Source organism: Ornithorhynchus anatinus, chromosome 3, assembly GCF_004115215.2.
Source record: "Ornithorhynchus anatinus isolate Pmale09 chromosome 3, mOrnAna1.pri.v4, whole genome shotgun sequence".
Taxonomy (NCBI): Eukaryota; Metazoa; Chordata; class Mammalia; order Monotremata; family Ornithorhynchidae; genus Ornithorhynchus; species Ornithorhynchus anatinus.
The window spans coordinates 80,233,525-80,257,016 of record NC_041730.1 but is presented as its reverse complement, the minus strand read 5'-3'; the positions used below and the strand labels follow the sequence as shown (position 1 = coordinate 80,257,016).

Genomic DNA, 23,492 nt, shown 5'->3' with positions numbered 1-23,492 from the left:
AGTGCTGGGCACATAGTAAGCGCTTTACAAATACCAACATTATTATTGTTATTAAATAGGAATGAATGAATGAATGAATGAATGAATGAATGAATGAATGAATGAATGAATGAATGAATGAATGAATGAACGAACGAATGCACGAATGCACGAATGAACGCCTGCGTGATGGCGAAGGGCCGGGGCCGGGCGGCGCGCTGACGTCACCGCCCGATGAGGTCACTGCGTGCTCGCGCTCGGGGGCGGGGCTTCGCGTGCACGCGCTCGGGGGGCGGGGCCTGGGCCGGAAGGGAGCCGGAGGGAGACGGGGGACCGGGGATTCCGCCCTGCGCCCGGCCACCGACGGGGCGCGGACCCGCGGGCCTCACGCCCCCTTCCCGCCCGCCCGCTCCCTCCCTCCGCCTCGGCCTCCTCCGCCGCCGCCGCCCCCCGGCCCGTCTGTCCCGAGGCCCGTCTGTCCCGAGGGCCGTCTCGGAGGGCGGCGCCCAACCCCGGCCCCACCCGGCCCGGACTCGCCGCCGCGGGGTAAGCGGGGAGCCGGCGGGGGGGGGGGGGGGGGGGGGATGGGAGGCCGACGGGAGGAGACCTGCGGCGCCCCCTGCCGGCCGCGGGCGATGAGCTCCTCTGGGCAGTTAGGGCAGATCCACAGCGCCCCCTGTCGGCCGCGGCCCGGGAGCGCCCCCTGCCCCTCGGCGGCCGGTAAGAGACCTGCGGCGCCCCCTGCCGGCCGCGGGCGATGAGCCCCTCTGGGGCAGCCCCTCTGGGCAGTTAGGGTAGATCCACAGCGCCCCCGTCGGGCGCGGGCCGGGAGCGCCCCCTCCCTCCGGGCGGCCGGGAGTAGACCTGCGGCGCCCCCTGCCGGCCGCGGGCGATGAGCCCCTCTGGGGCAGCCCCTCCGGGCAGTTAGGGCAGATCGACAGCGCCCCCTGTCGACCGCGGGCGATGAGCGCCGCTCCCTGGCGGCCGAGCGGGAGACCTGCAGCGCCCCCACCCGGCCGCGAGCGATGAGCTCCCGGGCAGTTAGGGCAGATAATAATAATGATGGTATTTGTTAAGCGCTTACTATGTGCAGGGCACTGTTCTGAACGCTGGGGTAGGTACAGGGTCATCAGGTTGTCCCACGTGGGGCTCACGGCCTCCATCCCCGTTTTACAGGATGAGGGAACTGAGGCACAGAGAAGTCAAGTGACTTGCCCAAGGTCACACAGCAGGCGCGTGACCGAGGCGGGATTAGAACCCACGACCTCGGGCTCGCAGCTCCACAACGCCCCCCCCCCCCTCAGGCTGGGAAAGGGCTCTCGCCCGCCAGCGGGGAGGGGGCGGGAGGAGGGACCCCCCCCCCACCTAGGCAGAGCTGCCCCTTTCAACTTCCCTTTAAACCACAAAGTAGGTGCCCAGGAGATGCGGCTGAATGTCCAGCAGTCAGATGAAAGGGTTTTCTGGAGTCGTGCGTATTTATTGCACCCTCAGTGTGTGTTGAGCACTATGCCAAGCGCTCGGGAGAGCGCAGTACAACAGTTGGTAGACACGTTCACTCATTCGTGGTATTTAGTGAGTGCCTAGCACGTGCAAGGCATCTTACTAAGAGCTTGGGAGAGTAATAATAATAATTACGTTGGTATTTGTTAAGGGCTTACTATGTGCAGAGCACTGTTCTAAGCGCTGGGGGAGATCCAGGGTGATCAGGTTGTCCCTCGTGAGGCTCACAGTCTTCATCCCCATTTGACAGATGATAATATAATGATAATAATGTTGGTATTTGTTAAGCGCTTACTATGTGCCGAGCACTGTTCTAAGCGCTGGGTTAGACATAGGGGAATCAGGTTGTCCCACGTGGGGCTCACAGTCTTAATCCCCGTTTTACAGATGAGGGAACTGAGGCACAGAGAAGTGAAGTGACTTGCCCACAGTCACACAGCCGACAAGTGGCAGAGCTGGGATTCGAACTCATGAGCCCTGACTCCAAAGCCCGTGCTCTTTCCACTGAGCCACGCTGCTTCTTACAGTGTGGCTGTAAGGGAACTGAGGCACAGAGAAGTGAAGTGTCTCGCCCACGGTCACAAAGCTGACAAGTGCCGGACCCGGGATTTGAACTCATGACCTCTGACTCCCAAGCCCGTGCTCTTTCCACTGAGCCACGCCGCTTCTCTATTATATTAATGTCCGTCTCCCCTCTCTACACCGTAAGCTCCTTGTGGACGGGGATTGTGCCTACCGACCCTCTTTTATCCTTCTCCCCCAGGACTTATTACAGTGCTCTGCACAAAGTAAGCACTCGATAAACACCACCGATGGATAGATTCATCTCCGCTTTACAGACGAGGAAACTGTTAACAAGGGAAACTGTAAATGAGGAATCAGAAGTCAGAGCGCTTGCCCAGGGTCACGCAGCAGGCACGTGGCAGAGTTGGGATTAAAACCCAGATCTCCCGATTCTCAGTCCTGTCCTCCCGCCCCTAGTCCGGGTGGAAGGGTTCACTTTCTGATAAGGCCGTAAATACATCTAGGCAGTTGAATTGGGCCCTTCCCATGGGGCCGGAAGGTTCTCAGCCGGGCAACAGATCTTTCTAGTGAGACCGCAGTGAGTGTGTGTGCTCGTTTGCCCCTCCAGAGGAAAGAAAAAAGCTTCAGCGCTCAGTTACCCTGAAGGGACCACTGATTCCCCATCCCGATTCACCCAGTCTGCCGGAACGCGTGGTTTCATGTTGACGGTATTTGAGAGTCTGATTGCTGAGCACTGTATTAAGCGCTGGGGAGAGTACCATAAAAGCTTATCCCTCAAGAAGCCCGCCCCCTCCGCTGCGCATTTTGAGTCACACCTTGCTATGGAATTAGCAAATGTTTCTCTGGGGCCGGGATGCCGCGGTGTCAGAAGGAAGGACTTGGGCACTTGCGCCCGCGTACTATCGCAGGTTTTTTAAGAACGCAACCCTCACATTTTAGGAGAACAGGGTAGTGACCACGGCCGGTGCACTTAATAGGTTCCTGGATATCAGGAATCCTGGGCTTTGATCCTGTCTCCACCACTTGTCTGCTGGGTGTCACTGGGCAAATCACTTAAGTGATCTGTGCTTTAGGTTACTCTTACATAAAAATGAGGACACCGCCTCCCCCTCCTCCTTAGACTGAGTCACCTGTGGGTCAGGAACCTATCTCTATTTTGTTTATATCGCGTCCACCTCAGTGCTTAGTACAGTAAGGGCTTCGTGCCACAGCTTATTAAATGATGGCAGCTCCTGTCGAGAGCACTGATCCGGCTTTGGTCCTGAGACTTCCAGACTTGGGAATCTGCACAAGACTGTTAGCGAAAGACAGCAGCAAAAAGTAGTCTAGTTTCCCACAGGATCTAATGTAAAGATGTAAAAGTGATTAAAAAAAATACCAAAACAGGAATTAAACCCAATAAATAGCCACGTAGAGATGTACCAAATCCGATTTGAATATATGTAATGAGAAAAGACAACGTTCACCACATGAATCCGAACCCTTTGCGTATCCGAGTCCAGACACTTCAAGACAGCGAATGTTCTGGCAGAGTTACGCTTTGGTACCATACTCCGAGGTCATAAAAATATACTGTATCGATTTGAGTAGTAACTTCAGTGTAAATCCCAGCAGCTGTGTGCTTCGGTGCGTGGCCGTTGTGCAGCGGAACGATGTACGCCCACCACAGAATGCAAATTTGCTTCTCAGAATGCGTGCCCGGCAAAACCTGGGCTCCATTGCCAAGCGAGAGTACCGCCGTCATGGAAAAAAAGCACTTAAAAGGAAGCTTGGCTGTACAGCAATTGCTTTACAACTGAGCACGGCTCGGTATTTTAAGTCGTATCGCAGTAAGGTGTACTTCCTTCCCGTGCATCTGACTGGATTTTAGACAGGGCCGTCTAAGAAGAGGCAAGTAGGTGGCAGGCATTAGGATGCAGTCTCCTATCACCTGCGTCCAGCCTCTCGCCGTGGTGGGACAGCAAGCCTCATTTTTCCCGTTCCAGGGGTGGTTAATCTTCCCTTGGTGTTTTCTTTCCGCTCACAGGAGGAAAGAGCGAGGGGAGCAGATACAGTAGAGGAGTGAAACACAGTAAACCAGGTTACGTTCCTGGCCAACGTTTCATGGGCTGCCAACTCCGAGGGGTCAGTTTCCCCCACGGCGTTTTCAGTGGGACTCCCTGCCGTCTGTGACCCAGGTGGCTGACGAGACCTAAGAGATTCTAATCGGGGCTCAGGAGACCCAGAGCGATGCCATCTGGCCTGTTCGTGCGCCGACTCAGAGGTATTTAGTGAACACTTACTGTGTGCAGAGCACTATTCTAAGGTCTTGAGAGAAGAGTACAATACTATCGCCTTGGTAGACAGCTTCCCTACCTTTCCTCTCCCAGTCTGTAGCCCCTTTGCATCCATATCTCCTTTTCACTCCTGCTCAAGATAAGAAGTTGACTGCCATGGCTTGGGGTCTGTTATCCCCAAGACTTAGGTTATAAACTAGGGTCTGTTTCAGGACAGTCCCATAGTGATGCTGAAGGTGACAAGGTAATTACACTCTAAATTCTTCCCCTATACTGGTGGATTTCCCATTCCTGCACCCCAAACCTATCTCCCTCCTACTCCCACTCCCCCCCCCCCCGCTCTCTTGTCTCTCCCCACAGTCTTCTCCGTGGCACTTGTACAGAGGTAGTTGGTATATTAAACTTTAATTTTTTAACTAGGCAGCGGGAGCTTCTGTCCTTCCCCATTCACCTGCCTCCTAGACTCTTGCTGCTCTTGCTTATCAACCCTGTCCCATCTTGAACCATTTGTGACCTTGCAGCTTTGGAGATGAGGGAAGGGAATGTTTTGGAGTAAAGGGAGAAGGGCAGAAAGGAAAAAGCCACCGAGTAGAGAAGAGGACAGGGAAGGAATGTAGGTATTTGTAGCTCTCAGCTTGGCTGTAATATTGAGGCCAGACTGATTTAGTCGGGGGTAAATCTCCAAACATTGTATATGTTGTGCCCTCGGGGTGGTCATAAGTTAGGGTCAGCCTGTAATTAGGAAGCAGACTATATTTATAGCATTTGATTTGGTAATTAGAGAAGGAACTATGTAAATGTAATTGCATGTTCAGTCTTCTGAGTTGCGGGGTCTTCTGAGTTGTGGGACAGTAAATTGCGCACCCTCCATAAGTCTAGCAGTATGATATTGGCGGCGCTGGGGCAGGGGGACCCCAGAAAGTATCTTTTTCGTCTCATAGGGTCAGGGCTTAGAGCAATTTGCAGAATCCTAAAAGATCATTGGGCACACTGCAGTCTCCTAGTAAATTTGTTTTTTTTCTTCTTTGTGTTACCAGTGGATTCAAGCCTAGTAGTTTCTTGCAGTTCGACAGGGAGGAAAAATTAGACTGTGTACTTAAGAGGGGGCAAGGGAAAGGACAGTCGAGTGTAACAGGCGGACAAAACATCCAAAGTACTCATAATGTTTCAACTTATGTATTCTGCTTTTTAAGCACTTTGCTTATCCATCTTTTCATGCTCTTCTATTTCCTAAGTAATTTGGTGTTTGTCTCTCCTGTTAGAGTGTAATCTTCTTGAGGGTAAGGAATGTGGTTTTTTTTTTTTTAATCTCTATGGCAGCTGCATCCAAATAGTGTCATTAGTAACCAGAAATCCATATGTGTGCAGACCGCATTTGTAACAATAATAATGATAATAATTGTGGTACTTAAATGCCTATTATGTGCCAAGCAGTATGCTAATCGCTGGAGCACATACAAGATCATCAGTCACAGTCCAAGACACAGTCTAAGGAGGGCGAACAGGTATTGAATCTGAATGATTGAATGAGAAAACTGAGCCACAGAGGAATGAAGTTATTTGCCCAAGGTCACACAGTAGGCAAGTGACAGAGCCAGGATTTAGAACCCAGGTCCTCTGACTCGCAGACCTTGGGTCACACTGTTGTATTACATCAGCAAAGTATAGCTTGGTAAGCTATTAAAAAATATGAAATTTTTTGACAATAAAGCTTGAACAGCTTAATCAACATTGCTAGTAAAAAAGAGGACATTTTCAAGAAAAGCGATAGCTGTTGATAAATTTTGACAAGTCCTTGAGTGTACTGCAGTTCAGCAGACCGAGCTATTCTTGAGAATTGTGGGATCTTTTTAATCAGGGCACATGTCAATTTGGACGGTCGGTTTAGCGTCACTGATGGCACCTGTCAGCTTCAGTTACAGCAGTTTCACAGAAGAGAATGTATTTTCATAGAGCCAGCCGAACCCCGAACATTGCCCAGAATTTGGTTATGTAACCCACAAAAATCAGGATAGTTGTAACACAGATTACGTCACTGTATTACAGTATCACTTTGATACTCACCTCACGTCTTTCCCCACAGGACTTTTGTACTTGTCTTTCTACTCTGCTGCTTCCCAAGTCCTTCTCCCCTACTGAGATTGTAAAGTTCTTTGAGGGTGGGGATCATGTCTACCAATTCCCTTGTATGGCACTCCCCAGGGCATTTAGCATTTAGTAGAATGTTTTGCACACAGTTAGTGCTCAATAAATACTATTGATTGAATGCATGACATTATTTAAGGTCACGATGCAATTGTTGATTGTGTAGTCATCCAGGTTTGCTAGCTGATTAGGTGGAAGAAGTGTCGAAGATCTCAGGTGACGATCCCCCCACAACACTTGTGCATGGATCCACAATTATTTATATTAACTCTGTCTCCCAGATGTAAGCTCACTGTGGGCCTGGGAAGTGTCTACCAACTCTGTTATATTGTACTCTCCCAACTGCTTAGTGCATTCATTCAATTCATTCAGTTGTATTGAGCGCTTACTATGTGCAGAGCACTGTACTAAGCACTTGGTCTGTACAGTTCGGCAACAGATAGAGACAATCCCTGCCCAACAACGGGAGTGCAGTGCTCTGCACACAGTAAACGTTCAATAAGTACACGTGCTTGATCAAGCAATTGGTTAATTGGCCTCTTGGATGGATGGGTGTCTACAGGGCCCCTGCTCTGTTTCATTCACCTACATGTTTGTACACCGTAGGAGCTCAAGAAAGACCGTTGATTGAGAGTGCCATTCTTGTCGAAAGGCCCGCATCTCCGTCAGAACCCCAAGAGGTTGAAGGCGCCAATTTTTGCTACTGATGGGTGGGATCCAGTTTTCTTCAAGTTCAGGAATGAAGGTTCCTGAACTCTAAATGCGGATTTAAATCTGCATCTTTGAATCTTTAAGATGTGGCCTCAATTTTCTTTCACATCCAGGACCTACAGGTCACAGAAGGAAGGGTCTTTCACTCTGAGACACTGAGCTTGATGCTTGAGGTTTCCAGTGTGAAGTCCAGAATCTGTGGAACGGTCTGTGCCTTGAACTTCTGCTCTGAGCAGTAGCTTCAACGGACCTAGGTTTTCTGGAATCCGAGCGATGTGATGGAATCGCCTGTTGGAAGTGCCGGGCAGATCTCATTCCAGTCTCCAAGACTTCAGTACGGAGAACCTGAACGGGGGGAGTGATTACAGTGCTAGTGGTTTGTCCAGGTCCCCAAACACTCTCTCGTCCCTGCCACTTGTGTTTCTACTGAGGCAACAAGTGAGTAGGAGGGCAGGGCTGCAGCCTTTTGCCACGTGCGTGCAAGAATTTTCCATGCAAAACCTAATGCCCACCTTCCTTGTTCCACGGAGAACAGGTGCAGAATTCTTGCTTTGAATTGAAAACAAAGGGCTGATTCACCTACCCAGCTAGCAGTGGGTGAAGGCACACGTGATATGGATGGTTGTTTGCACTGGCAGAGAGGAGCTGGGTCAGAAAGACAGGGAGGAAGGAGGTAAGCTGAGACATCAATGGTAGTTAATCAAGGACCCCAGCTTTGAAGGGTTTTATTCTTTTTCACTATGGAATCCTCAGGATTCCCAGACAGGCCACTGGTAGCCCTACTTCCAAGGAACCTGAAGCTCAGAAAGTATGTTAGCGGCTTGCTCAGGTCTGGGTTGGCTAGTGGCCTTGCCAGAATTGGTTGTTTTGAGTTCTTCACTCCCTTTGAGACCTGATGCCTTTAGTCTCGGCTGCCGTTTGGATTCTTACTCCTTTCACTTCACTTTGTAAATGTAGATGGCATAATTTTATATTTGGTTGTTGGTCCTCCAGACTAGTGTAGAGTAAATAGAAGGGTCCTTTTCAGACTTGACCCAACACATTCCAGGTATGATGATAGCTTTAAAAATAATGGCACTTTGGTGCTGGATCATTGTGGTCAGCTGTCATCCTCAGGTCTTTTTCTCTCAAACTCATGCCTGGGTAGGGATGTTTGTTTTTGCTCACAGAACACATTCAAATATCCTTCCTCTTAACTTTTTTTTTGTCTGATGCTATCAAATTGAGGCATTTTCATATAAAAAAAATTCTTTCCACCTCAGAATTTTCTTCACCGACTGTCTCTTTTGCCAGTTCCAAGGCCCTGACCAGTTGTTATTGAAATCATGAACTTGCCTACTTTAATCATGCTGGGTTTTGAAAAACAATAAGGAACGTTCAGTTTATATTCAGGGAAGGCTGAGAAACCTAACACCAATCATAAGAGTCAGTTTCAACATTTTTGGGTTCAAGATTCACCAAGGACAACCAGCCTGAAATTCATGCATTTATTCAGTCGTATTTATTGAGCGCTTACTGTCCGCAGAGCACTGTACTGAGCACTTGGGAGAATACAGTATAACAATAAACACATTCCCTGCCCACAATGATCTTACAGTCTAGAAGGGGAAATAGTTTGATTCACACAGGTGATGTCACATGTTTTTCTTCCTCAATCAGTCAGTGTTCTTTATTAGTAATAATATTTGTTAAGTGCTTACTGTGTGCAAACTGTTCTAAGCGCTGGGGTAGATACAAGGTAATCAGGGTGTCCCACATAAGGCTCACAGGCTTCATCCCCATTTACTTCTCTGAGGCCCAGAGAAGTTAAGTGACTTGCCCAAAGTCAACAGCCTGACAAATGGCAGAAGCGAGATTAGAACCCACGACCTCAGACCCCCAAGCCCAGGCTCTTTCCACTAAGCCACACTGCTTCTCCAAGTGAGTATTAGGTACTCGCTGAGTGTAAAGCGCTGGTCTGCATGTTTGGGAGAGTACCCCAGAAATCAAGCACATTCCCTGACTTCAAGCAAAGTATCTGTTGGAATTTACAATTCATTTTCTTCAAGACAAAGGTGACTAATGATTTTTTGGCTTGAAAATAAAAATTCAGAATCTCATCAGGGCCAGTAAGTGGAGTGTTGCCGAAAGGAGACTTTGGCATCAGTTAGGTCATTTACGAGCCCCTCGAAGACCTTCCTGTACTCTGTACTGTCCCTCTGCTCCGTACACAGGTACCTAATAGATACTGATGTTGATCTGAAGGCAGATTCATTTGTAAAAATCCACGTATTGAATTCCCCAGTGTGCATACACGCTGAAAAGTTCTGTGCGTGTGGCCTTGGGGTCAAGAGAACCAGCCAACAACTCAGTCTTCGGGGAGCTCCCTGGCACTTCTCATTTGATTCCGAGCAGCCCAGAACTTTCCGGAGGTGCCCCAGTTTATCTTATCGACTAAAATGAGGGAATCGTGACACTTTCTTTTTAAGGCCTAGTTAAATAAAAGGGCTCTGAGTGTCTGATCAAGGTCAAAGACTCTGGAAAAGGGCAAAATTAAATTTATTGTTACAAATGTATTTGCGGAATCTTTTTCCATCAACAATTGAAATCAGATTACCCCACGGACCTTCCATTTATTTGTTCTTTGGTTTGGAGTCATACTTTATTTGGACTTCCTGGCTAATTCAGGACACTGGGTGCGGACTGTTTTCCCCTGTCCTCTCTTCCTTTGCAAAGGGGGGCTTCTGTCAGTGGTCCATTAAGTGACTCATGCATTCCCTTCTGAACCTTTGGAGATTATCTGGCAAGGGGGTTTATGTTTGGGACAGCTGATGTCACCAAACCTAGGCCACTCCAATCTTTTAAGATTGAGTCTATTGGAAGTCATTTGGGTCACATCTTTTACTTTTCTGAATGTGCATTCCCCCCCCCCCCATAGTTTAGTTGCCCTAAAATTTCAGTGGCCACTTACCACATCCAAAGTTGTGTGGCCAAAAGTGACTGTGCCCCAGAGGATGCCGCACTCCTAATCTGGCTCTGGATTCAAGAAGGCAGAAAGCCTCCTGGTTCACTTGCCAAATGTGAGGTCCTTTGCTGGAAATGTAAAAGTTAATTCAAGTACATTGTCAAGAAGGATAACACAGGCTCTTGTGCTGGGACTCGGATTTTGACAAAGGCCATGCCGTATCACTCCTCCTCTCCTGAAATCTGACTGCCACCCACCCCCATTGATTTGTTTCTGCCTTCTTTCCAAAGCCTCTTCATTCCCAGGGTCTGTCCCTGGGAATGAAACCCTTTAATAAAAACAAACAAGCCCCCCAAAAAGCAGATTTCCTGTTTTGGATTAACATCTCCTGCAAATTGGAATATTGGAGGGGCTGCGGTCAAATTTTTGTACAGTTGAAAATGAGCAAGGAATATGTGCGACTTCCCCAAATAGACGACGCAGCACAAACCCTATACTTCATTCTTGGAACTGGGGACTGGGGGAGGATAATTAACTCAACAACTTCCATTCTCATAACTTTCAGAAAATGGGGCCCGTTACCTAAACGACCAGATGAACATCAGACCCCATCGAAGTTACAGATGGATTGAAAACTGTCAAACCAGATTATAATCCGTAATGTTAAAGTTAGGCCCCCTGCAGTACCTTGAGAGCTAAAAGACTGGGCTCATGGAGAAAATGATTCAGGTCACTTGAAGACCTTTAATTTTGCCAAGAATGTTTGATGACACTTCCACTAAATAAGCCTATTTTAAAGACAGTTCGGTAAATAAGAGCTACGACTTAATTTATAAACAGACAGCTTCCTGCCAGAGTAGAGGCAGGAAACAAAATGAAAGCCAATTTTTTTTCCCCTTTGGAGACCGTGTCTAAACCTACATAGTTTGGCAGTTTGAATTTTGCAAAAGAGAACGCAGCACGCATATTTTCCTTTCTCTTTGTGGGTGAGAACTAGTTAGTGAGTGCTTCTTGTAGGACACGGAATTCGTATAGAGATCAGGAGAACGGTATCTAAAATGCAGCAGAAACTGGATTATCCAAGTGCCTTAGTTGAACCCAAGTTAGTTGAGCTAACACCTCCCCTCTCCGTCTCCTGCCCCACCCCTCCAAGAGGAGGGCGCAACTCAGGTTGGGGGCAGATATGGCCATATACTGGCCAACTTCACTTTAAGTTATCTGAAATCCCATTGAGCGAATTAGTTCGGATAACTGGTGTATTGCAAGTGGCTTTTCTCTGGGTCTAGAAAAAAAGAAGTCTCCGTTTTCTTCTGAAGGCCTCCCTTTTGGTATGGCATTACCAACTATTAAACGCTTCAGCCAGCCTTGCCCACCGCCTCTCCATTTTGGCACACGACTGTCAGTGTCCTAGTACCGTTACTCTGTTGATCACTTACTTTCCATCAGCCCTAGGGACGATACAAGACAGATTCCCATCCCAAAAGGAGCTCACAATCTGAGTCGAGAACTGAGAAGATAGCGGCCTTTAGGCTTCTCCGGGCCCCTTGGCGCCAGCCCCTGGTTTTGATCGGCCCAATCATGCCAATATTATGCTCCCATAGAGTCTAATGGGAGAGGGAAGACGGCCCTGGCCATCGGGTCGCCCCTCGCGGATTCCACAGATCTTGAGGTGTGCAGACTCATCCCACGTGGGTCCCAAGGAGGAACCTTTAATGATACTTACGTTGGGCGGGGATGGGGAGAATGGGCGATGGAGAGGAAGAGAGTCAGAAGAAAGACAATGAAGAGTGTTAGGGAGGACCTCTAAACTGATAGAGTAGGATTACTTTATAGAGCGCTAAGGTTCTTCGTAAATAATGATGATGTTTATTAAGTGATGACATTTTGATTTCCTCTGAAAGTTTATAATCCAAGGCTTTCTTGGTAACTAAAAAAATAAAAACAAAACAGAAATAATCTCATGCAACATATTTGGGCATATCAAAAAAGTCAATGAGTTTTTTTACCAGCTTTTGCACGCTCAATTTCCTGGTCTTTTTGAAACTAAGAATTGTGGTTAGGTCTCTGAGAAGGTATTTTTTAAAAAAATGATATCCGTTAAGAGCTTATTTTTCATTGTACTAAGCACTGGGGTAGATACAAGGTTGGTCTCAGTCCTTGTCCCACAAGGGGCTCCCAGACTCAATCCCCATTTCAGATGAAGCAACCGAGGCCCAAGGAAATTAAGTAACTTGCCCGAGGTCACACACAGCAGACCGGACAAGTGGCAGAGCCGGAATTAGGTCCCAGGTCCTCTGACTCCCAGGCCTGTGCTCTTTCCACTAGGCTACGCTGCTTCCAGAGTTGGCCCTGTGGATCAAGTGTTGGGGAAATGTAGGAAAGGAGAAGGGTGACCAGGCAGGATTGGAGACTTTCAGATTCACGTACTGACCTCTTTTGAAATGAATTGCTATAGAAGTTCCAGACCTGATTTTGTTTTTTGTTGTGCACACAATCGACCTATTCACTGAGTCTTTTCTTCTTGGGCTTTGTCAAATAGGGAAACCATCAAAATTTCAGGGTGACCCCCTCCCTGCCCTCCATCTCTTGTTCATCTTTTACAGTTATAAAAGAAGATAGAACTAAATTTGGAATTAAGAAAGGAGTTGCAGTAACCTGAAACAGTGAAAACATATCCCATATTATGCTTTTCTCCCAAATGTCTAGGAAGTTCTGTAATTTTCCCGTAGACACAGCAGAGGTCTAGCCTGGCAGTTTTAAGGGACCAGTTGATTTTTTGCCCCAAATGCTTCTGGTTGCCCCCCCAAATCCCATATTGTTAGCTAGCGGTGGTCAGCTTATCTCGGTGGTTTTAAGGCTCATATTCTTCCTTACCTCTTTAGCAGAGAATCAGAATCTTCTAGCAAAACAATCAGAAAGGAAAATATCTCATAATCTCAAACCATCATCAGCGGTATTTATCAACGTTTACTTTAGGCAAAGCACTGTACTAAGCACTCGCGAGAATACAACAGAGTTGACATACATGTTCCCTGCCCGCAATGAGCCTGCAGTCTAGAGGGGAAGACGGACATTAGGGCCAGCTGGGATGGGAGGGAGAAACATTACCTTCCCATCATAATAATAATAATTATTAAGTGCTTACAATGTGCCAGTCACTGGACTAAGCTCTGGGGTGAATACAAGCAAATTGGGTTGTAAGCAGTCCCTGTCCCACTTGGGGCTCACCATCTCAATCCCCGTTTTACAGATAAGGTAACGGAAGCACAGTGAAGTGACTTGCCTAAGGTCACGCAGCTGACAAGTGGCAGAGCCGGAATTAGAACCCATGACTCCCTGATTCCCTGGTTTGTGCTCCATCCACTACGCCAGTCCGCTTCTCTCTCTGCCTTGTGCAACCTCTTTTCATGTATCTGCTGTTTGAGCCCCCATAAACTCATGGCAGTTCATCTCCCTTGCTCTTTCAATCAATCAGTTGTATTTATTGAGTGCTTACTGTGTGCAGTGCTCTGTATTAAGTCCTTGGAAGAGTACAGTATAACAGAGTTGGTAGACACGTTCCCCTGCCCAAAACAGGCTTACAGTTTAGAGGGGGAGACTGATATGTCTGTTGATTGTTATTTTGTACTCTCCCAAACACTTAGTGCAGTGCTTTGCACACTGTAAGCGCTCAGTAAATTTTGGATATGTCTAGAAGTGCTGTGGGCCTGAGGGAGGGGTGAATAAAGGGTGCAAATACAACTGCAGTGTCGACGCAGAAGGGAGTGGGAGAGGAGGAAACGAGGGCCTAGTCGGGGAAGGCCTCTTGGAGGAGATGTGCCTTCAATAAGACTTTGAGGTGGGTAGAGTAGTCGTCTGACGGATATGAAGAGGGAGGGCGTTCCAGGCCAGAGCCAGGACGCGGTCCTGAGATTGGCAGCGGGATAGACGAGATCGAAGTACAGCGAGGAGGGTGGCTTTAGAAGAATGAAGTGTATAGGCTGGTCGAAGTAGGAAAGCAGCAAGGTAAGGTAGGAGGGTGCAAAGTGATTGAGTGCTTTAAAGCCTAAAGTAAAGTTTCTGTTTGATTCGGAGGTTGATGGGAAAACACTGGAGGTTCGCTAGGAGTGGGGAAACATGGATTCGACAGTTTTCTAGAAAAATGATCCGGGCAGCAGAGCGAAGTAAGTTCTGGAATGGGGAGAGACAGGAGGCGGGGAAGTCAGCAAGGAGGCTGATGCAGTGATTAAACTGGGATAGGATAAGTGCTTGGATTAATGATGTAGCAGTTTGGATGAGGAAGAAAGGGTGAATTTTAGCGATGTTGGTGAAGGTCGAACTGACAGGATTTGGACACAGATTTGAATGATGGTGGGTTGATTGAGAGAGGTGAGTCTAGGATAACACCAAGGTTATGCGTTTGTGAGACAAGGAAGAGGATGGAGGATGTTCAACTTTCTTGCTCTTTGTATTCCTCCACCTCCAAGTATCACTGCACTCTTGGATCTTTATCTTCACTCAGCTGGCAAATCATAAATGGTGTTTTGGTTGTCTGAAATGTAATGTTTAGGACCGATTTCTTAGTTCAAAAGGTTTGGTAAGGGGCCAAGAAAGTGACCTTCGGTCATTTTCTTTCCCAAGTGCTCCCTCCTTGCTTTGGGCTTTCATGGGCTTGGGGTATTGGATGCCCTTTGAAAAGCCACTCAAGTCCCAGTTTTTACCAGAATAATTACTGGCAGAATAATAACTATGCCGGGTTGTTGAGCTGCTTCAGTGATCGTGAGAGCCTTTTCCTTTGTTATGTGATCTCTGTGCTTTGTAGCTATTCAGAATCCAGGGCACAATGTAGTTCTTTTTGGGTGTAGTTTGAATACCACTTTGTGACATAAATCTTTCTGATTGCAGAGGAATGTCGGCCTGGATATGCCAGAATCTCAACACACATTCCTCTAACGGCCAAATAGCCCATGGCACTGGAAACTGGGTTTTCTCTTTTTACAAGCCTCCTCTCCAGCACATCTTCACTCGGCTGTCCTGCCCTTAGCATTAGAAACCCAACTTCTCGACTTCCCTCCTGAATCCTCCCCTTTTCTGAACTTCCCCACTTCTGCTCAGTGAAACCACCAAGAAGCCCTCAAGCACGGTGCCATCCTTAACTTCTCCACTTTCGTGCTCTTTCAACTGTTAAATCCTGCCGTTTCTTCTTCCACAACATTCCCCAGATCCGCTCCTTCCACTCCACCCCTAAGAGTCCATCCCGATTCAAGCCCTCAAAATACCACTGTTCCGCTAATGTATCGACTTTCTCCCCGCTCTCCAGCCTCCAGCCTCACCTCCCCCACCGTCTTTCCGAACTGTTGCTCAATACACTGCTCAGTACCCAAAGGAAGAAAAAAAAAATCCCCCAGTGGCTGCACGTCTCCCTCGGCAGCAAGCAAAGACCCTTTATCGTTGGCTTCAAGTTTCGCCTGGCTTTCTCCAAATAAATATTGGATCTCAACCCACTTCTTCCAAGGTCTTCCAACTCTGTTGTCAGTTGTTCTTTTCTCTCCCTCCACCACCTTCTATATGCCACGTCCTTTGGCCGCAGCTTCTCCCCCCACGTCGCATCGCAACTCTCCCTGACTCCAGAGCCCTTCTAGAAGCCCACCTCTTCCACGAAGCCTTTCCAGAGTAATTCCCAACCCCCTGTCATATCCAACCCAACAGCTACTTCTAACACTTGAATATTTATCCTTCTCATTCATTCATTCATTCATTGTCGTAATTATTGAGTGCTTACCGTGTGCGGAGCACTGTAAGCTCCTTGTGGGCAGGGAAGGTGTATGTTATATTGTTGCAGTGTACTTTCCCAAGTGCTTAGTACAGTGCTCTGCACACCGTAAGTGCTCAATAATTATGATTGAATGAATGGAGGGTACAGTACAACAACAAGCAGACACATTCCCTGTCCACAACGAGCTTACATTCTAGACGGAGAGACACAGTCTAGAGGGGGTATGTACGTTCGTGTAGTCAGTTGTACATTTAATTATTCTGATATTTTATCCTGTCATTCTTGCCCTACTGCTTCTTGGTTTACCCTTGTTCTTCTTCCTGCTCCCACTATTAGTAAATCATTTTCTGCATTGGCCTCCCCATTAGAATTGTGGCAACCTCCTGGTGGCCAGGGAACATGTGTTTGGTTTCCGTTTTCCTCTCCTCAGCTTGCGAAGCAACCTGGCGTAGTGGGTAGAGCGCGGGCCTGGGAGTCAAAAGGTCGGGTTCTAATCCGGGCTTTGCCCCTTATCTCCTCTGTGAACTCGGGCAAGTCACTTCACTTGGGCCTCAGTTATCTCGTGTGAAAAATGGGGATTAAGACAGTGAGCCCCACATGGGACAGGGACTGTGTCCCGCTCGATTTGCTTGTATCCACTCTAGTGTAGAGCACATAGCCTAGCACATAGTAAGCCTTTAACAAATATCATCACTATTGTTATTAATAGGCACTTGTTAACTACCAGTAATTGATTAGGACACCTCAGAGAACCTCCCCCTTGGGCTACACAGCTGTAGTGGCGAAGGCAGGAAACCTCTCGGCTTGGGTGTGCCACCGTGCCTGCGGCTTGGGGTGTTTACTGTAAACTGGTGGGAAGGGACTGCAGCTGTGATACTGTTATTTTTTGCGGGGTATTTAAGCGCTTACTGTGTGCCAGGCACTGTCCCGAGCGCTGGGGTGGATGCAAAGCAGTGAGGTTGGACACAGTCCACGTGCCACGTGGGGCTCACGGCCTCGATCCCCATTTTACAGATGAGGTAGTCGAGGCCCGGAGAAGTGAAGTGACTTGCCCGAGGTCACACGGCAGACTAGTGGCGGAGCCGGGATTAGAACCCAGGTCCTTCCGACTCTCGGACCTTTGCTCTACCCACCGGGCCACGCTGCACACAGTAAGCGGTCAGTAAATACCCTTGATCGAATGAGTGAGCCCAGGCCGACAGACCTCCAGCCTTCTTCAGCGGGGACCTGGGACTCGGGTCCCCTTCTTAACAGCGGGTGCAGTCGTAGCAGCTCGCAGGCCCCAAACCCACCTACCTTTGTCGTGAGGAGCAGTTTTTATCCTCTGTGCTTTTCAGTTTTCCCAAAGGTTGAGCTGGATCATCAAGCGTACACCGAAATCAAGCTTCCTGTGAGCCTAGAGCCCTGAGCCCGCCAGGCTTCAAACTCAGGAGAAGGGGAGGGGGTCAGCCGATGCTGATCGCTGTCCTGCCCGGAGTTCTTCAGAAGCCTCTAGGCCCGTTCCCCATATGGTATTGCCCAGCTCCAGTGACCCTACTACCTGTACATCCTTTGCTCTCTCCGGTTGGAAGCGTGCCAAAGATGGTTTTTACTGCCAAAGAGAAACAAATGAGCTGGTAGGAAAATTGGGTGAAGGGATTGTTTGATGCAGCTATTTTTCATCTCCCTTTCACTAAGCTATGCCCCGGGGTAGTTCATCAATTATGGGCAGAAGATTCAAGCCTTCCTCTCCTGCTGGGGGCTGGAAAGTGGATTCACCCAAGACTGTGTAACTGTCTTGCTGGCCTTCGGTTTTGTTCTGACTCACCTTCAGCTACCCAGCTGTCGTGTGGTTTTCTCTCTCCACACTCCCCCTTCGACTTTGTTTATTTTTAGTGACTTTTTATAGAACACTCTCTGAGAGGTAGCGTGGCCTAGTGGAAAGCCAGGATGGGGCTCCGATCCCGGCTCTGCCGCTCGGCTGCCGTGGGCTGCCGGCAAGCCACTTAACTTCTCTGGGCCTCAGTTCCGTCATCTGTAAAATGGGGATTAGATTCCAGTTCTCCCTCCCTCTTTAGATTGCGAGCCCCATGTGGGACAGGGACTATGTCTAAGGTGATTGCATCATATCTACCCCAGTCCTTAGTACAGTGCTTAGCACAGATTTTTATTCAGTGAATTGATCCAAAACCCTTGAGGAACCTGCTGATAATTTTATCCCACTTAATGTACTGTGGGAACAGATTCCATATGCTTTTACCCCTTACTAGGTGAAGTGCTTCTTGTTATTTTAAATTTCATTAATTCATTCAGTCATCTTTATTGAGTGCTTACTGTGTGCAGAGCACTGTAGTAAGCGCTTGGGAAGTACAATTCGGCAACAGATACAGTCCCTACCCAACAATGGAATTTCTCACCTCCAAGCTTGAATGGGTAACCCCTCATCTTCCTGGGGTGGTATTTGGTGAATGACAGTTATGCGGTTTCCCTGTCCAGCTCTCTCCTGGTTTTGGTGGACTTGAGGGTGGACTCTCTCAGCCTTCATCTTTCCAGATGGACAGATCCTAATCCTTTCAGGTTGTGCTCAGGTGAAGCTACTCTCCCCACCTGATCCGACTTGGGTGCCCTTCTCCTGACCTTTTCCATCTCCATTGTGTTGAAAGATGGGACGATCAGAATCAGTCAGTGGTCTTTATTGATCACTTACTGTGTGCAGAGCACACTGTATTAAGCGTTTGGGAAAGTACACAGGAAAAAAGTACTTTTTCTAATGACAGGCAGACACACATCCACAACAGATGGTGGGAACAGAAAGGAGAGGCAGGATGCAACTGGTAATAATAACAAGAGTATGGTAGAATAATAATAATAATGATGGTATTTGTTAAGCGCTTACTATGTGCCAAGCACTGTTCTAAGCATTGGGGTAGATACAAGGTAATCAGGTTGTCCCATATGGGGCTCACAGTCTTAATCTCCATTTTACAGATGGGGGAACCAAGGCACAGAGAAGTTAAGTGACTTGCCCCAGGTCACACAGGAGACAAAGTGGCAGAGCTGGGATTAGAATCCATGGCCTCTGGCTCCCATGCCCGGCCTCTTTCCACCAAGCCATGCTGCTTGGATTAGTAGGAGAATAAATACGTGCCACTGAACTCGTATGTGAGTGTTGAGGATGAGTGTAGATAAACAGTGGCCGAAAGGACCGTTGGGATTGTCTGTCACCCCCTTCTAGACTGTAAACTCACAGAGGGCAGGGAATGTGCCTGTTGACTGTTATTGTTACTGCACACAGTAAGTGCTCAATATATATGACTGACTGGCTGACCAATGGGGTGGCGTGTTGGGAATTAACTAGAGGACACATCCTGGAAGACATGGGATTTCAGGAGGGCTTGGAAGATGGAAGGGAAGGTAGTTCTAGGCACCGATGTGAAAAAGGGAGTCTGGTGAGCAAGAGAGTTTAGCTTAGGGGGAGCAGAAGTGTGCTTACAGTCTAACTGAGACATGATCGATAGCTTCACTGGTGGCTATTTGGATGATTTTTCCCTAGTCACATGGCATAGTGGATGGAACACGGGTCTGGCAGTCAGAAGGTCATGGGTTCCGATCTCCACTTTTCCGCCTGTCTGCTGTGTGATCTTGGGCAAGTCACTTCTGTATGAAGCAGAAACTCCTCACTATTGGCTTCAAAGCTTTCCATCACCTTGCCCCCTCTGACCTCACCTCCCTTCTCTCCTTTTCCAGCGCAGCCTGCCCAGTCCGCTCCTCTGCCGCTAACCTCCTTACTGTGCCTCGTTCCCACCTGTCCCGCTGTCGATCCCTGGCCCATATCCTTCCTCTGATCCGCCAAACTAGCTCTCTTCCCCCCCCCTTCAAAGCCCTACTGAGAGCTCACCTCCTCCAGGAGGCCTTCCCAGACAGAGCCCCCCCTTTCCTCTGCTCCTCCTCCCCCCTCCCCATTTCCCCTACTCCCTCCCTCTGCTCTACCCCCTCCCTGCCCCACAGCACTTGTGTATATTTGTATATATTATTCTATTTATTTTATTAAAGATGTGTATATCTAGAGTTCTGTTTATTTTGTTGCTATTGATTCCTCTCCATTCATTCAATAGTATTTATTGAGCACTTACTATGTGCAGAGCACTGGACTAAGCGCTTGGAATGAACAAGTCGGCAACAGATAGAGACAGTCTCTGCCGTTTGACGGGCTTACAGTCTAATCGGTGGAGACGGACAGACGAGAACGATGGCAATAAATAGAGTCAAGGGGAAGAACATCTCGTAAAAACAATGGCAACTAAATAGAATCAAGGCGATGTACATTTCATTAACAAAATAAATAGGGTAATGAAAATATATACAGTTGAAACTTGTTGTGTGCCTCCCCCCTTCTAGACTGTGAGTAGGGTAGGGATTGTCTCTCTCTGTTGCTAAATTGTACTTTCCAAGCACTTAGAACGGTGCTCTGCACACAGTAAGCACTCAATAAATACAAATGAATAAATGAATGGGAAAGGAGTCCAGAATTGGATATACCTAGGCAAAAATGTGAGTGGCAGAAGTAACTCATACCTTATCACCTATTTTTTTTCCTGAGAAACTTGTGAGATTGTCATTCATGAGGTTAGATGAAGCAGAGAGATGGAGTTTTAAAGCAGGAGATGGAATGTACGTAAACATTTTTGTGGTCAACTGACCAGTTGCTTAAGTGGCCATCAAGCCAAGTTGAGAGAAAAAGTGGGCCAGGTTGCCCTGGGCCCCTCTCCCCCCATCCCCCAAGATGTTTCATGGCATATATGCAAGTTGCGGAGTTATCAGGTGGTAGGGGGTGGTTAGTGTTGAGAGTTCCTCAAGGGCTTTGGGGCTGTGGTTCAACTCTGAACTGTTGAACGAGAGCAGGGAATCTTGATTTAGAGAGGAGGGCGAGGGTTGGAGCTTGCCATAATTTTGGCAAATCGAAGGTTCTGGTGTGGGTCGATGGTTGGCTTTGGTAGAATGAGAGTACGTGAAATAAATACTTCTGTCTCCTCAGACTATGAGCCCTATGTGGGAGAAGAACCGAGTTTACCTGGATTATCTCCTATCTACCCCAGTGCTTATTAAAGTGTTTGGCTTATTTTTTTTTGTTGCGTAACAAACCCCGCAGTTATTATTGGAAGCAGACCGTTCACCTGGTCCAAGGGAAAGAGCTCCGAGTTGGGGATTTTGGTAATACTGTTGGAAAGACCTGAGGCCAGTCAGACCCAGAGGAAGATCACGTAGGCATCGGGAAAGAAAGATGTGTCACCTATAATTGTGTTACCATTAAGAGGAGATATTAAAGCATTTGGAAAGTTTGCCCATGGCTCAGGAATTGCCTCTTCCTCTCTCACTTCCGAATGCCTGGAATTGAACTGGGAGTTAGTTGCCCATGGCTCACGAATTGCCTCTTCCTCTCTCACTTCCGAATGCCTGGAATTGAACTGGGAGTTAGTTTTGCAGACGTGCTATACGTGACAAAAGAGTTCTGAGACCTTAAAGTTGTTTTTTGTTTTTCTTTATCTTTTTCTTTCTCTTCCTTCCTCTCCCATCTCTTCCGCGACACCTTTCAGTGACAGCCTTTTTAGAAAAAAATAGAAAAAAAGCACAGTGTTATAGACAGCAGTTGTTTGATCTGAGCAGCCTGTGATCTGCTGGCATTCCCCAGGGATTTGGTCTTTCCTCTTATTGTTTGACAGAAAAGGGAGCACTGAGCGTCATCTCTCTTCCCCTGTTGGAGTGTCATTGGAGATTGCCCTTCACCTTACTGCCTGCCTGGAGGCTTTTGAAATATGGACCAGTTGTAACTTGGGAGTATGTTAATTGTTTGATTAGACAGCCAAAAAACACATTTTAGTCTTTGGGGTAATTGCTAGTCTCTCTCCTTCTCCTCTGGCACACACTTCTGTTTTCCTTTTCTCCCAAACAGGTAACAAGTGAGGATTTAAGAAAGGGAGATTTGTGCCCCAAACCTTTTTCCAAATATGCATTACTTTTAAAAGCCACTGCCCCGTATATCCTTATACCTTAGACATTAAGCTTCTGATGGACAGTAATTTGTGTCTGCCAATTCTGTTGTTAATGCATTCTCCCAAGCACTTAGTACAGTGGACACACTAAGTGCCAAATGTATTGAACAATTAAGCACAGTAAGTGCTCGATTTAGTCCTTTCCTTCCTCTACCCTTGATTTAGTTTGTCTGCCTCCCTCTCCAGATTGAAAGATCCTTGAGGGCAGCGATCACCTCTACTTATTCTTTTGTACTCTCAAGCACTTAGTCCAGTGCTCTGCACACGATGAGAGCTCAGTAAATAGCATCGATTGATTTTTTGAAACAACTTCACAGCCACCTTCATAAAGGGTTGATCAATCAGTGGTATTTATTGAGCGCTTACTAGGTGCCAAGCAATTTGCTTAGCCATTGCTATCTCCCCTGTTTCTCCTGAAAGGCCTTGAGTTTCATCCCAAGCTCCCATTCTTTTGGAAGATAAAAGGAAGGCAGGCTTTCTGCTTCCTCTTTTCTTTCCGAACTTAGATCAGTTTAATCATTAACTTGCATTTTTTGGAAACTTCTGTTTTCTCCGAGGTCCAGAAGCAGTAACATCCTACTTTAGAACTCTGGAGACCCATGCAGAGTAGCAAATATCTGAGTTGACCCAGATCCTCACATCTTGCAGCTATTGTCCGTCCCACTGCAGAGCAGAGCCAAAAATAAGAAAAAGGCAGTTGTTGGGAAACGTTCACAGATCTCTTTCTTGTGAAACCACTCCGGGGTTGGAGAGATGGGTGAAATCTGAGTTATGTGTATTAATAAGAACATTCAAACCTGACTCCTCTGCTCAGGCACTAGCTAATTGTGGGCAGGGAATGTCTGTTTATTATTATATTGTACTCTCCTAAGTGCTTAGTACAGTGCTTTGCACACAGTAAGTGCCCAGTAAATATGATGGAATGAGTGAGTGAACAGCAAGAGTTCAATTGCTGAGGAAACCAGAGCTGTGCTGGGTAGGAAAAGACTGCAGTCTGAGAACCCTTCCTATCTCTCGGCCCTCCCCACCCCCTCCCCACAGACAGCCACCTCTCCGTTCCAGGAAGGCCTGTGAGTGAGGCCCTATATTTAGGAAAACATCCTGGGGTGGAAAAGGCTGCATTTCCGACCCCAAGAGGCTGTTTGTCTTAGCCTCCCTCTCCCCCGCTAGTGTCTGTGCTCCAGTGTAGTGATCCCAGGCCGTTCCGCATGGAAAGAATGGGATAAAATCCTGCCGGATGGATGCAGCCTAATTAACGTCACATTCCGTGGCACCTTTCATCCGTGGTGAGCACATCTCTGCCACGGTGATGAATGTGCAGGGTCCCAGGCCTGGGGCTGCCTCCTGTGTTCTCTCTGGCACTGGGAGGGAGGGGTGAGCTGTGCCCCACCTCCCAGAATAGCAAGAGAGATAATATTGATTAAACAGCATGGTCTAGTGGATAGAGCCCGGGCTTGGGAATCAGAAGGACCTGGGTTCTAACCCCGGCTCTGCCATGTCTCTGCTGTATGGCCTTGTGCAAGTCACTTCAGTTCTCTGCACCTCAGTTTCCTCATCTGTAAAATAGGGATTGGTCCCTATCCATGTGGGACGGACATAGGAGCCAATCTTATTACCTTCTATCTACC

General features: G+C 47.8%; 1 protein-coding gene across 2 annotated transcripts in view; it reads left to right on the top strand.

Moving 5' to 3' along the window:
• Window positions 1–422: 422 nt before the first annotated feature.
• TSPAN14 (tetraspanin 14) overlaps window positions 423–23,492 on the top strand; it is a 65,539-nt gene continuing 42,469 nt past the window's right edge. The window contains exons 1-2 of one of the 2 annotated variants that reach the window (XM_001507527.5): window positions 425–525; window positions 4,031–4,267. The gene's annotated coding sequence lies outside the window, so the exon portion shown is untranslated. Of the gene's footprint in view, window positions 526–4,030; window positions 4,268–23,492 lie in introns of both variants that reach the window. The other variant, XM_029059725.2, reaches the window with a different exon arrangement.